Genomic DNA, 12,760 nt, shown 5'->3' on the forward strand with positions numbered 1-12,760 from the left:
AGGTAAGCTGCATTGTTTGATTGTCTGATAAAAAGCTAAGGTGTTATCCTATTTTAATTGTTGGTCTGTTTGTGGTTCAAGAAAAGTCCTCCACAATAAGGAGGTTCTTATCTTATCGGGTAAAATCGTAACCGTTCTAACGTCTATATATTAAAAAACTATATTTTTTAATATCAAGAATATGTTTTACGCATATATTCGTAATCCCAAATACTAAAAGAAGACAAAAAGATTTTTTTTAGAATTTTTGAAATATTTACCTAGTTCTCATGGCTCTAACAAACTTGTTGTTAAAGCCAAAATGCATGTTAATACATATATTTTTTTGAAATTTTCTTTGTTGTATGAAAATATGATGTGATGATTTTTTTTCTTTATTTTGGAGAGATTAGGCCGTATGCATGAAAACAAAATATTTTTTTTTAACAAAAACCGGGTATTTTAATACTGGATTTGTATCTTTACGGTATAAAAATATAAACCAGTATTAAGAAATTTTGATAAAAATATGCAGGAAAATCAACAATTTTTTTTTAAAAGATTTTTCAGAATTTTGAAAGCAAAACATTTCCTTTTATTTTATATTTTTTGATGTCTTGATGAAAACCCGATATTTTAATACTGGATTTGTATCTTTACGGTATAAAACTACAAACCAGTATTAAAAAATTTTGATAAAAATATGCAAGAAAATCAACAAAATTTTTAAGGATTTTTCAGAATTTTTATTTTTATTTTTTTGGATATATATCTATATATATAAATAATATAAAAACATTATAATAGATAATATATAATATTAAGTGGGCTGGGCTAGGTCGGCCCAACTAACTGGGCGGGGCTCAGCCCCAAAAGGGTTGGGCTAATCTCGGCCCAACAGTTCACTTTGCCTCTTTGGGTCTGGGCCGGACCCGGCCCAGACATGAAGGCTGGGCCAGAATCAGCCTAACCTAGAAAAAGGGGAACCCATCAGTGCTGGGCCAGCACCAGCCTGGCCCAGCATAAAAAATCCAACCGGGGGGGGATTATTTTCCCCCTCTCATCCTCCTGCATGGAGAACGAATGTTCTGCATGTAGGAGGAAACGCAGAAATAAATGCAGGGGGAAGAAGAGCTTACCTGGCGTGGAGGAGGTGGTGCCTTGCTGGTCGGACTGCTTTGCTGGTGGTGCTGTGGTGGAGGCTGGTGGCGGTGTCGTGGCTCACGGACGGTGACTCCCAGCAGCAGTGCTACTGTTTCAAGCGGCGGAGGGAGAGGTTACTGCTCTTCCCTTCTCCTCCGTGTTCTTTCCTCTTCTTTCGTTTTCAGTGGTTTCCCTTTATCCTCCCGGTTTGTTTTTTAAGTTTCCTCCCCCGTTTCAAGCTTTTCCTCCCTCTCAGTTTGGGTTTACTAGTGGTTCTTTTTGGTTCGGTTCTTTCTCTCCTTTTTCGGTTTGTTTTTTTATTTCTCTGCGTTTTGTTTTTTTTTTCCTCCCTTCGGTTTGTTCTCTCCTCCCCTCTTTTCTCCTCGCGTGCTGGCGTTGAGTCTCTATTTATAGGGCCAAGGGAACGGGGCTCTTCATTGTTGCGCATGGGGAGCAGGGCAGCGCCGGTCGGTTGGCCAGTGGGTGCGGCTGGCAAGGCGCGGCTCCCCTGGTTTCTCATCATCAAAGGGCGTGGGGCTTCGGTTCTTGATAGAGCACGCGGGAAGAGAGAGAGAGGCAACAAAATTAAAGAAGAAAAAAAACAAAAGCTTTCTTTCTTCCCCTGCTGCATGTCCAGGGGAAGAAGAAAGAGGAACAATGTCGTTCAAAACAACACCGTTCTGCTCTCTCCTTTTTTTTTTAAAAAAAAATGAAACGACGTCGTTTTAGACAAAACGCGCCGTTTCATTTAAATTAAAAAAGGTTTCAATTTCCAAGTCAGTCCTCAATTTATACTTTGTTCTATTAAGTCCTCAAATGTAATTTTGATTTTAAGAATTAATGCAATTGCATCCCTGCCAACTTCAATCGCCGCCCCTATAGTTGGCCGCCTTTTTCACTTTGGTCCTTGGTCTCTGATTTATGCAATTTGACCCTCAATTGATCAATAAACTTCCAATTTCTTCAATTTGGCCCCTAATTTGGTTAATTACAGCCCCTATATTTACGCGCCTTTTCCAGTTTGGTCCTTGGTTTCAGATTTCCTCAATTAAGTCCCTAATTGGCCATTAAACTTCAATATGTATGCAATTAAACCCCTGATTTGACCAAATCAACTCTTAAAAATTATAATTTGACCCCAGAACTTTAATTTCTTCCAATTAAAGCCTAAATTGACTTAAAAATCCATTTTTCTTGCAATCAAACCCTCTATAAATTCAATTAAACCTTCAATAAAATCCAATTAAGTCCATAAACATCCAATTTTGGACTTTTCTCCTCAAATTTAAATTTTCTTTTCCAACAGGGCTCTCATCATTCAAGAATATACTGTCAAAATTTCAATCTTTGTATTTTTAACCTCCTTGTCGCACGTGCGCGACGTCGCGGTGAAAATTCCACTTTTAAAATCTAGGGAGTGTGTATGGTATCTATCTGGCAAAGGTGGGTAGACAAGAAAATATTGTCTTTTGTTGGCAGGAAAATGGAATGGGAGTCGCCACCTAGTATTTTGGTCACTAGGAACCCTAATTGGTCTCACAGATTGGGTACGGGGACTGGTTGCGTAAAGGGAAGGTATTAGCACTCCAAGTACGCCCTACCTAAGGTAAGCTGCATTGTTTATTTGTCTGATAAAATTCAAGGTCTCGTTGTGTTTCCTAGTTGCTGGTTCGTCTATGGTTCAAGAAAAGTCCTCCTCAATAAGGAGGTCCTTATCTTATCGGGTAAAACCTAACCGTTCTAATGTCTACGTATGTTGGTCCGTCTATGGTTCAAGAAAAGTCCTCCTCAATAAGGAGGTCCTTATCTTATCGGGTAAAACCTAACCGTTCTAACGTCTATGTTGGTCCGTCTATGGTTCAAGAAAAGTCCTCCTCAATAAGGAGGTCCTTATCTTATCGGGTAAAACCTAACTGTTCTAATGTCTATGTAAAAAACTATATTTTTAATATCAGGAATACATTTTATTTTTAAATGCGTAATCCCATATACTAAAATAAAACAAAAAGATTTTTTGGAATTTTTGAAATATTGGCCTAGTTCTCATGGCTTGAATAAACTGGTTATTAAAGCCAAAATGCATGCTAATACATATATTGTTTTGAAATTTTCTTTGTGGTGTGAAAAATATGATGTTATAATATTTATATATATATATATTGGAGAGACTAGGCCGTATGCATGAAAACCAAATATTTTTTTTTTATGTCTTGACGAAAACCGGGTATTTTAATACCGGATTTGTATCTTTACAGTATAAAAATACAAACCGATATTGATCAAAATACAGTAATAAAATTACAGAAAATCGCATATTTTTTTGAAATGATTTTTGAAGAATTTTTTGATTTTTTTTCTGGTTTTAAAACATGTATACATATATAAATAGTACAAAACAATATAATATATAATATATAATATTAAATGGGCTGGGCTGGTCCGGCCCAACCAACTGGGCCGGACTCAGCCCAAAAGTGTAGGGCCGATTTCGGCCCAAAATGGATTGGGCCGATCTCGGCCCAAAAACTGATATTCTCCTCTGGGCCAGACCCGGCCCAGAAGGCAGGGCTGGGCCAGGATCAACCTGGCCCATCAAACAAGACTAGCTGGGCCAGAACAGTTCTGGCCCAGCACAAGAAACCAACGGGGGGAATTATTTTCCCCCCATCCTCCTGCATGCAGAACGAATGTTCTGCATGCAGAAGGAAACGCAGGTCACGGAAATAATATGAGGGGGGAGGAAAGTTAACCTGGCGCGGAGGAGGCGGTGGCGCTGGTGGTACTGCTGCTGTGAAGGAGAAGCTGAGGTGAAGATCTGTTGCTGGCGTTGTGTTGATGGGAGGGAGAGGGGACAATGTTTCTTTGGGACTGCTGGAAGAGAATGAGAGGAAAGGAAGGGGGCTGCCCCGGTTTGGCTTTGCAAGAGAGGGGGTTGTCCCTTGTTGCTGGCTGCTGAGGGGAAGAAGAAAATCAAGGGGAAGGGAGAGGTGTGTGAGGGCTGTTCGGGTGTGTGTGTCTGTGGGGGGCTGGACTACGGCCGGCTGTCACTGGTTGAGGGAGAAGAAGCTGGAAAAAGAAAACTGGTTGCAGGAAAACCGGGTTGGAAAAGCTTATTTTGTGCCAATTTTGAGCTCCCCGTTGCCAACCCTTTGAGCATGAAAATTGATCCTATTTATAGGGCCGGAAAGAGGGTAATCTCGTCTTCAATGGGAAAAACGTCCCAGCCCTTGATTCGCCTTGAGTAATTCAAACCGTTGGTTCAAAGTGTGCACCTCGAACTGCCAAATTTGCAGACTGCCCGAGGTGCACGATTTGGGTCAAAAAACGGAGCTGTTCCAAACCTTTTTGACCCGACCGGACCACTCCCCAGGATAAATGGGTTCCAGGTGGACATGTTGGTGCATGCTTTGTCGGATTTGGGGGCCAAACGAGGCAGCAAACACGCCTGGAAGTCGGCCACTCGGGCAGCTCGGCGGGGAAGACAGTGAACAGTACCGGGCGACGCGTCGCCTGGTTCCTGCCCCTTCTCTTTTTTTTTAAAGTGCAAAACGGTGCCGTTTTGATAAAAATAGGGATTTCTTTGCCAATTTTCAATTTAGTCCTCCGACTTTCAATTTCGTTCAATATTATTCCCTAATTGACCCTAAAACTTCTGATTTGATGCAATTTAGTCCCGGCATAACTTCTTCTTCGGCCCCAGAGTTACGCGCCTTTTGCAATATGGTCCTTGGTCTCGGATTTATGCAATTTCATCCCTAATTGACCATTAAACTTTCAATTTCTTCAATTAGGCCCCCTAAACCGAATAATTGCAGCCCCTCCATTTACGCGCCTCTTCCAATTTGGTCCCTGGTTTCGGATTTTCTCAATTAAGTCCCCAATTGGCCCTTAAACTTCAATATTTATCTAATTAGGCCCCTGATTTGACCTAATAAATTCTTAAAAAATATATTTTGGCCCCAGAACTTAAATTTCTTCTAATTAAAGCCCAAATTGACTTAAAAATCAATTTTTCTTACAATCAAATCTCCTATAAATTCATTTAAAAATCCAATTAAGTCCATAAACATCCAAATTTGGGCTTTTCTCCTCAAATTTCAAATTTCCCTTCTCAACAGGGCTCTCCTCCTTCAAGAATATACTGTCAAAAATCCAATCTTTGTATTTTTAACCTCATTGACCAATTTTCCACCCATTTTCTGGGCGCTTCTGCCTCCTGTTATTTTTCTAACCTCCTTTGGCTATATATTTATATATATATTTTGTGGGGACCCAAAAATGGGTTACAACACTCCTTAATCAATTTTTCTGACCATTTTCTGAGCGCCCCCGCCTCCTATTATTTTTTCTAATTTCTTCTGGCTATATATTTATTTATTATTATTATTTATTATTTATTTTATTTTATTATTTATTATTTATTATTTTTATTTTTATTTTTTTGTTATTATTATATTTTTTTTGTGTGTGGGGACCCAAAAATGGGTTACAACACCAAGAAAAGTGTTGAACTATCAATCATTTTTGTTATGGATTTTTGCCATTTTGCCTTTTGTTTTGGGACCACTTCTCATCCTTGAATTAAACATGTCTTTTCTTTGTCTCTTTGTTGTTCTGAAAGCATGAGATGTTTCTTTCAAAGGTTATTTTGACAAAATAATTTTGATCAAGCTCCAACATGCAATTAAGATTAATCAATCCTAAAGATTAAAAGTATTTTGATTGCAGAAATGACTAGATGTTCATTGAAATAGCATGAGGTGACCAAACAATTTTGAACTCACATATAAAACCAAACCACACATCATGTAGCTAAGTTTTAACAGCATGCATAATGATATGTAGTGGATTCAGTAGTTATGGACTCGTGAATCATGATTCTTACAAGTCCAAATCATTACACTGGACGAGGTCAAAACTTATCGGTTCTAACTAACCTTGCTTGAAATGAGAAAAGACCATCTTTGTTTATCCCTTCACTTTCTAAAGATATATATCCCTCACAATCCCCATTTGAGCATGATAGAATATTTCTTTTCAAAAGAAACCCCAACCAGGATCACACCCCATATTGGGGGCAAATGAGAGATATTTTGAAGACAGTGATATAATTAATGGATAAAAAGAAGGTTAAGATTGGAAGCCCAACAATGAGAAAGAAAAAAAACAGAGAAACCAAAAAGCGAAGGGCATCCAAGAAAATTTTGAGGAAGGCTATGAAAAAGCAAAAAAAAAAAAAAAGAAATGGAATGAGAATGCCTATGGGGCAAAATGAGGTTTCAATTTAAGAAAGACACAACAAATGCCAAAAGTAAAAAAAAAAATCGAGTTTCATGTTTTTTGGTGTGTCTAAGATAAAGCCTTTAGTGTTTTCAAAAATATTAGATTGGTTATTCATCAAAGAAAAAGTTGGATTTGCATTATGACCTATGTTAAGAGAATTCTGCTATTTGAGATTTAACAAGGTTATATGTCACTTTCTCTACAATGACAGTAAGAGAAAGAAAGTTGATGAATAGTTAATGTTGAACCTAGGTTTTTGAAACCCTCAAACACCTTTTAAGCTTGTGAAATTCCTTTCTTTTATAGCCATGAACCATAGCCTGCATTACGTGCTTTTAAAAGCCTTTTTTGATTAAGTAAGCAATTTGAACCGATAAATGGCGCTCTCAAAACGTGAAGAGCTTTTCCATAAGAGTCGTGGCTTCATGGATTAAGCTACTTGTTATTATGCATGCTGATAAAATTGGTGCTAAAAAAAGAAAACCTTCTTTCTTGATGAATCCTCAATTTTTGACATGAGCCTTTTGTTTTCCTTGAAATTCACAGAAGGTCACCTTATTGACAGACCATCAAATGATATATGTTGCTACCCAATTTTTGACCCATGTTTTGATAAATTTTCAAAAAAATCCAAAAATAGCGAAAACATCGAAAATAAAAAATATATATGTTTTTTTAATATATTTGCATCGTTTTTAGCATTTTCAACATCGTCTCAAAAGAATTTAAATTTTCAAAGATCTTTGGAACGCGTTGACTTTTAACGCGTTATTTTTTAAAATCACTGATTTTCCTCATTCGAGGCGATGTTGATAAGAAAATCCAAAGAACAAGAAAAATCAATTTACAAAAAAAGAAAGTTGAGGGACCAATTTTGAGGCCCAAGCAATATTTTTACCTATAAATACTGGTGTCCACAACACACAAGGGAGGAGGCAATTTTACACCTTTGGAGGCAACGCATACAAAACCCTAAACCTAAATCCATCACTTACCCAAACAGCCGCCCCCACCCATCCAGCAGCCAGCCCCTCAACTCTCACCCACACAGCCGCTCCTAGCCCCGGCTGAAACCAGAGAAACAAAGGCAGCCCCGGCCATCTCCCTGCCTCCCACTCTCCCCTGGCCTACTACCATCCTCAACCGTTCCTTCTCCCAACACAGCTGCCCCCTCAGCCGATTCTCTCACCCTAGACAACCCCAACAACAGCCGCCGCCCTCACAGACCCGGCAACTCCTAGCTTCTCTTCAATCGGCCACAAACCCACGGTCGCCCTATCTGCCACCGTGAACAGCCGCCTCCAACATTTCCTTCCCTCAGCAACAACACCAGCACCGACACCCACCGATCTGTCCATTCCTCCGCCTCAACACCGCCAACAAGCTCATCTCCACCACGGCTTCAGCGGCCACGGACGACAGCCACCATATCAGAGGAAGGAGAAGACCGAGAACCAGCCGACCACCGTTGCCACCAACAGGAGTGAAGACCGTCAACGCAGCGACCATCACCGACAGCTTCCCCCACAACCACCGGCCATCTAAAACAGAAGGAGAGGAAACAAAAACAATATGCAGAGAGGAGCATATCTGAAAATGAGAAGGGAGAGAAGCAGATCTAGACTAAAATGGATTGAAATCGACTATTTTTTGGGTTTTTGTTCTTTTGCAGGTGACGGTGGGTGTCACCACCGGCGGAGAAGGGAAAAGGAAAGGAAGCTGAGCCAGACCCACCCGTTTTCTGGCCTTTCTCGCGGCGGCGCGTGAACCCACGCGCCGCCAGTGGCGGTGGCGCGTGGGAAGACGCGCTGCCACTGTTCCTGCGGTTCCAGAAGGACTTCCCTGCAATTCCTGTAGTTTTTAGGGGCTGTTTTTTGTAATTTTTAAATTGTTTAATGTAATTTTTTTTTTGCTTAATTTTGAATTTTGATAATTTGTAACGTGGATGTAAAAAAAAGAAAAGAAAAAAGAAAAAAGAGAAGAGAAAAAAAAAATATAGTGAAAGTGAATGTGTTGTTTGTATTTTTTTATGAATATATTTTTTATGATAAAATTGCAAAGATTGAAGAAGAATTTAATATTTTGATTTGCTCACGGTCCAGAATTATTAACTTATACGTAAGTTGTATTTCTAATATCCGATGGAAAGACAAAATTTTAAAACGTCTTTAACACGTCAAAGCCACGAAGCAGCTTACCTCAGGTAGGGTGTGTTAGGGGTGCTAATACCTTCCCTAACCACAACCAGTCCCTTACCCGCGAATCTCTGACAAGGCCAGTGCATCCGGTTTCCTAGTAGCCTTCAATAAATTACTAGGTGGCGACTCCCAAGAACAAATCAATCAACCAATGAAAATCACCAGCCGATGCCGCGCGGGTGACGTGCGACAATATACCCAAGATCAAAGATTAAAACTGACACAAAAAACCATGGAAAAAGTCATTTTAATCTTACAATGGGTCATTTCTGTTTTCAAAATACAAGACAATCAAAAGACTACATTGAATAGTGTGTGTTGGGTCTTTGACCATAGAAGCTTGAATGTAAAAAATGCTTTAAAAAAAATTAACATCTCTCTGATTTCATTTCAATAATTAGACATGAATAGACATGATATTTGAAATATGAGATTTGATTCCAAAGCAAGAAATGTTGTCAAACAAAAACCTGAACAATGGGAAAGGAAAAGAAAAGAACAGATCTGTAGAGAAGCAGATCCAAAATGAAGCAGAAGAGAAGAAAAAAATCCAAGAACAATCTGGACAGAAATGGATTAAAATCAACTGCATACGTTTCTTTTTCTTGTTTGCAGGTCACCGCCGTCGAGGAAAGGAAGAAGGGAGGAAGTAGGGGTGATCATTTTTGGTTCGGTTCAGTTTTTACCTTTAAAAAATAACCAAACCGGAAGGCAAAAAAAAGGGACCCAAACCGAACCGGAACTGGTCCAAACAGACCGGTTTCGGTTCGGTTTGGGTCCGGTTTTTGAGGTCCAAAACCAGAAAAACCTATGGTTATTTTTCTGGCTTTGTGATGGGCTTTTAATGGGCTTCGTAATGGGCTTTTAATGGATTTCTGATAGGCTTATAGTATCTAATTTTCTTAAAAAGTTCCAAAGTATATTTAATTTTTTTGCCACTAAATATTCATTTATATTAAGTTGTTATTGTCAATCTTGTGTTCAATATATTTTTTATCTTTCTAATTTTTTTCTCCTGCTTCAAAAAAATTTAAATAACACACAATCACACATGCCTTCAAAGGGTTTAAAGAAAAAACAACAAATAACATTATAATAAAACAATATTGTATACTTGTAGGAGGAATTTTGACTTGGTCGACAACCTGAGGCAAGATTGAAGTTTCATTAGCGATAAATATCAAAGATTTGAATAAGAATTTGCCATATAAATAAAGAGCACAAACCCAGCAATAGTATAGCTTATTAAGACCAAAAATAAACTGGCATCATCATTCATGAAGCCCAATATTGCCAACATAATTATCCATCATAAAACAAGCCACACTTAATATCAGCACTAAAATCAAAATTGTGCATTACCAATGTCGTGGGGGTCGCGACGTCGTCTGGTGACGGCTGAGGCTCTCTGTTGTTCCTCCTGTGTGAGGTGTTGTGTGTTGGGAATGGTTTTTGGATTTAATCATAAAATTATGATTAATATTTAGGAGTCGCGCACCTAGTATTATGGTCACTAGGAACCTATGGTGTGCGAGAGTCTGAGTAAGGGACTGGTTGTGCAAGGGGAAGACGCATCACCCCCAGTGCATCCTACCTAACGTAAGCTGCATTGTTGTTTGATTGTTTTTTGTTGGTCTTTTCTAAGGTTCAAGGCAAATCTCTCTTCATGAGAGAGTCTCTACCTTATCGGGTTAAATCCTAACCGTTCTAAAGTCTGAATTTTAGCGTCGCATTTTTACACTTTGTATCTTTAATACCTGACGGTGTACTTTATCGTGTAATTTTATACCCCACAAATATTAAAGTCTACATCTGGACCCTAAAAAAGATTGGAAAAAGATTTTTGACATGTTAGCCAAATCCTAATGGATAATCATAAACTGGTTACGATATCCCTTTTTCGATTTTTTTTTGAAACATGAAAAATATGCAATTTTTGTTTTTTTATGAAAAATATGCTTGGAAAAATTTTAGGATTTGGCCGTATGCAATAAAAAAATTTTCTTTATGAAAATGTTTTGATTTTTTTTAAAATATTTTAGAGAAAACCGGATATTTTAATACCAGATTTGTATTTTACAATGTAAATATACAACCCGATATTATGCAAAATAGATAGAAAAATATTTGAGAAAATCACGATTTTTTTAAATGATTTTTGAATTTTTTTGGATTTTTTTCGAAAAAAAAAATTGGGGCCGGGCCAGACCCAGCCACTTGGGCTGGGCCAAAACTGGCCCGGCCCAAAGACATGTTAATTATTCTGCCGCTGCATGCAGAATTCATTCTGCAAGCAACGATTGCAGCAGTGGACAACGGGGACAAGGCAGGGATGGAGGACCACCTGAGGTGGTGAGGGTTTGTGGTCGTGCTGGTGGAGAGGACGGTGTCTTCGCTGGCGGCTATAGAGGTGGAGGCCGGTGTTGGTCACAGCGGGAAGCAGAAAACGTTGCAGGGGAGAGAAAGACGTTCACGATGACTGCTCCACCACTGGTAAACCGTCTGTTGGTGCAGGAGGAAGGTTTATATGGTGGAGCTGATGGTGGAGAAGCTGGTGGTGGCTCCGGTTGGTGGCTGGAACGGCGGGGAGAGAGAGGGAGAGAAAAACTGCAGAAACGGGTCAGTGGGGGCTGGTTTTTTTTCAACTTTGGACTCGATTTTCTCCTCCCTGAGGCCATCAATGGAGCGTCTATTTATAGGCGGTGGAAGAGGGTAATCTCGTCTTCACCGGGGTAAAATTTAAGCCTTTGATTATGTTGGGAAGGATCCCAACCGTTGGTTCAAAGTAAGTCAAATCTGCAGGAAAAGGCTGCATGAGTAGACCTCTTCACGCCGTCGCCGTGTTGTCATTCATCCTGAACCGTTCACATGAGGTTGTAGAGGAACTTCAGGGGATCCGTTTTGTGCAAGTTTTGTTCGATTTGATGGAGAAATCAAGCATTAAATGCACTTGCAAAGTAGGCTCTCACGCTGTTTCTTTCGGGTAAAACGGGGAAGACAATGAACAGTGACCAGACGACGCGTCGTCTGGTCCTCTATTTTTTTTCAAGTAAAACGGCGCCGTTTTGGACTAAATAAGGGAGTTTTACTGAATTTCAATTAAGTCCTCTTTCTTTCAATTGCTTTCAATTGAATCCCTAATTGACCCTGAACTTTTGATTTAATGCAATTAAGCCCCTTATGAACTTCAATTGGAACCCTGAAGTTATGCGCCTTTTACAATATGGTCCTTGGTCTCGAAATTTGTCAATTTAACCCCTAATTGACCATTAAACTTTCAATTTCTTCAATTTCACCCCCGGGTTTTGTCAATTTCACCCCTAAAGTTTGGCGTCTTTTGCAGATTGGTCATTGGCTGTGAATTTTATCAATTTAACCCCTAATTGACCCCAAAACTTCAGTTTTCTTGCAATTTTGCCCATGATTTCAATCAATTACTTGAAAAAAAAATTAAATTTGGTCTCTTAAAATCCCAATCTTCTCAATTAAGCTCAAATTAGGCTCCCAAACTTAATTTTTCACCAATTAAACCCCAAATAAAATTAATTTGACCCATTTAAAGTATAATTAAGTCCTTGCACTTAATTAAATCCTTCAATTTGAACCCAAATTAATTCTTAAACATAATTAAAATTCAATTTGGCCCATGATAAATCATATTGGCCTATTAAAAATTTAACTATGTCATTGGACTTAATTTTTATACAAATTCATCCAATAATAATTTAATTTGACCTTGTATTTGCATTTTTTTCTCCATTTTTGGGCATAATGGGGTACAATTAGGCCTTGAATTTTCTCCAAAAATTGCAGCTTGATTTCCCGGTTTGTTTTCTCCACGTTGCCAGCCTTTATTTTATTTTTTCAATTTTTATTTTGAAAAAGAAGTGATTTTTTGGGAATAACCCAGAATTGGGTTATGACAACCAATACCTTTTTCTTTATAATCAATCTTACTAAACCCGACTTGCAGAGGAAAGAACTAGTTGCACCTACTTTAGCAACAATAACTTGCAAACGAAAGGAACTAGAGAGAAGCAAGAACTACAGGTGCATATGTGCACACGCACATGCGACAGAGACACACAGAAAGAGAGTTTCACAGCCATTGCAAATAAAAAGATAGTTCATCTTCCCAATACATAACCTCTATACTT

The sequence above is a fragment of the Populus trichocarpa genome, chromosome 15, assembly GCF_000002775.5.
Source record: "Populus trichocarpa isolate Nisqually-1 chromosome 15, P.trichocarpa_v4.1, whole genome shotgun sequence".
Taxonomy (NCBI): domain Eukaryota; kingdom Viridiplantae; phylum Streptophyta; class Magnoliopsida; order Malpighiales; family Salicaceae; genus Populus; species Populus trichocarpa.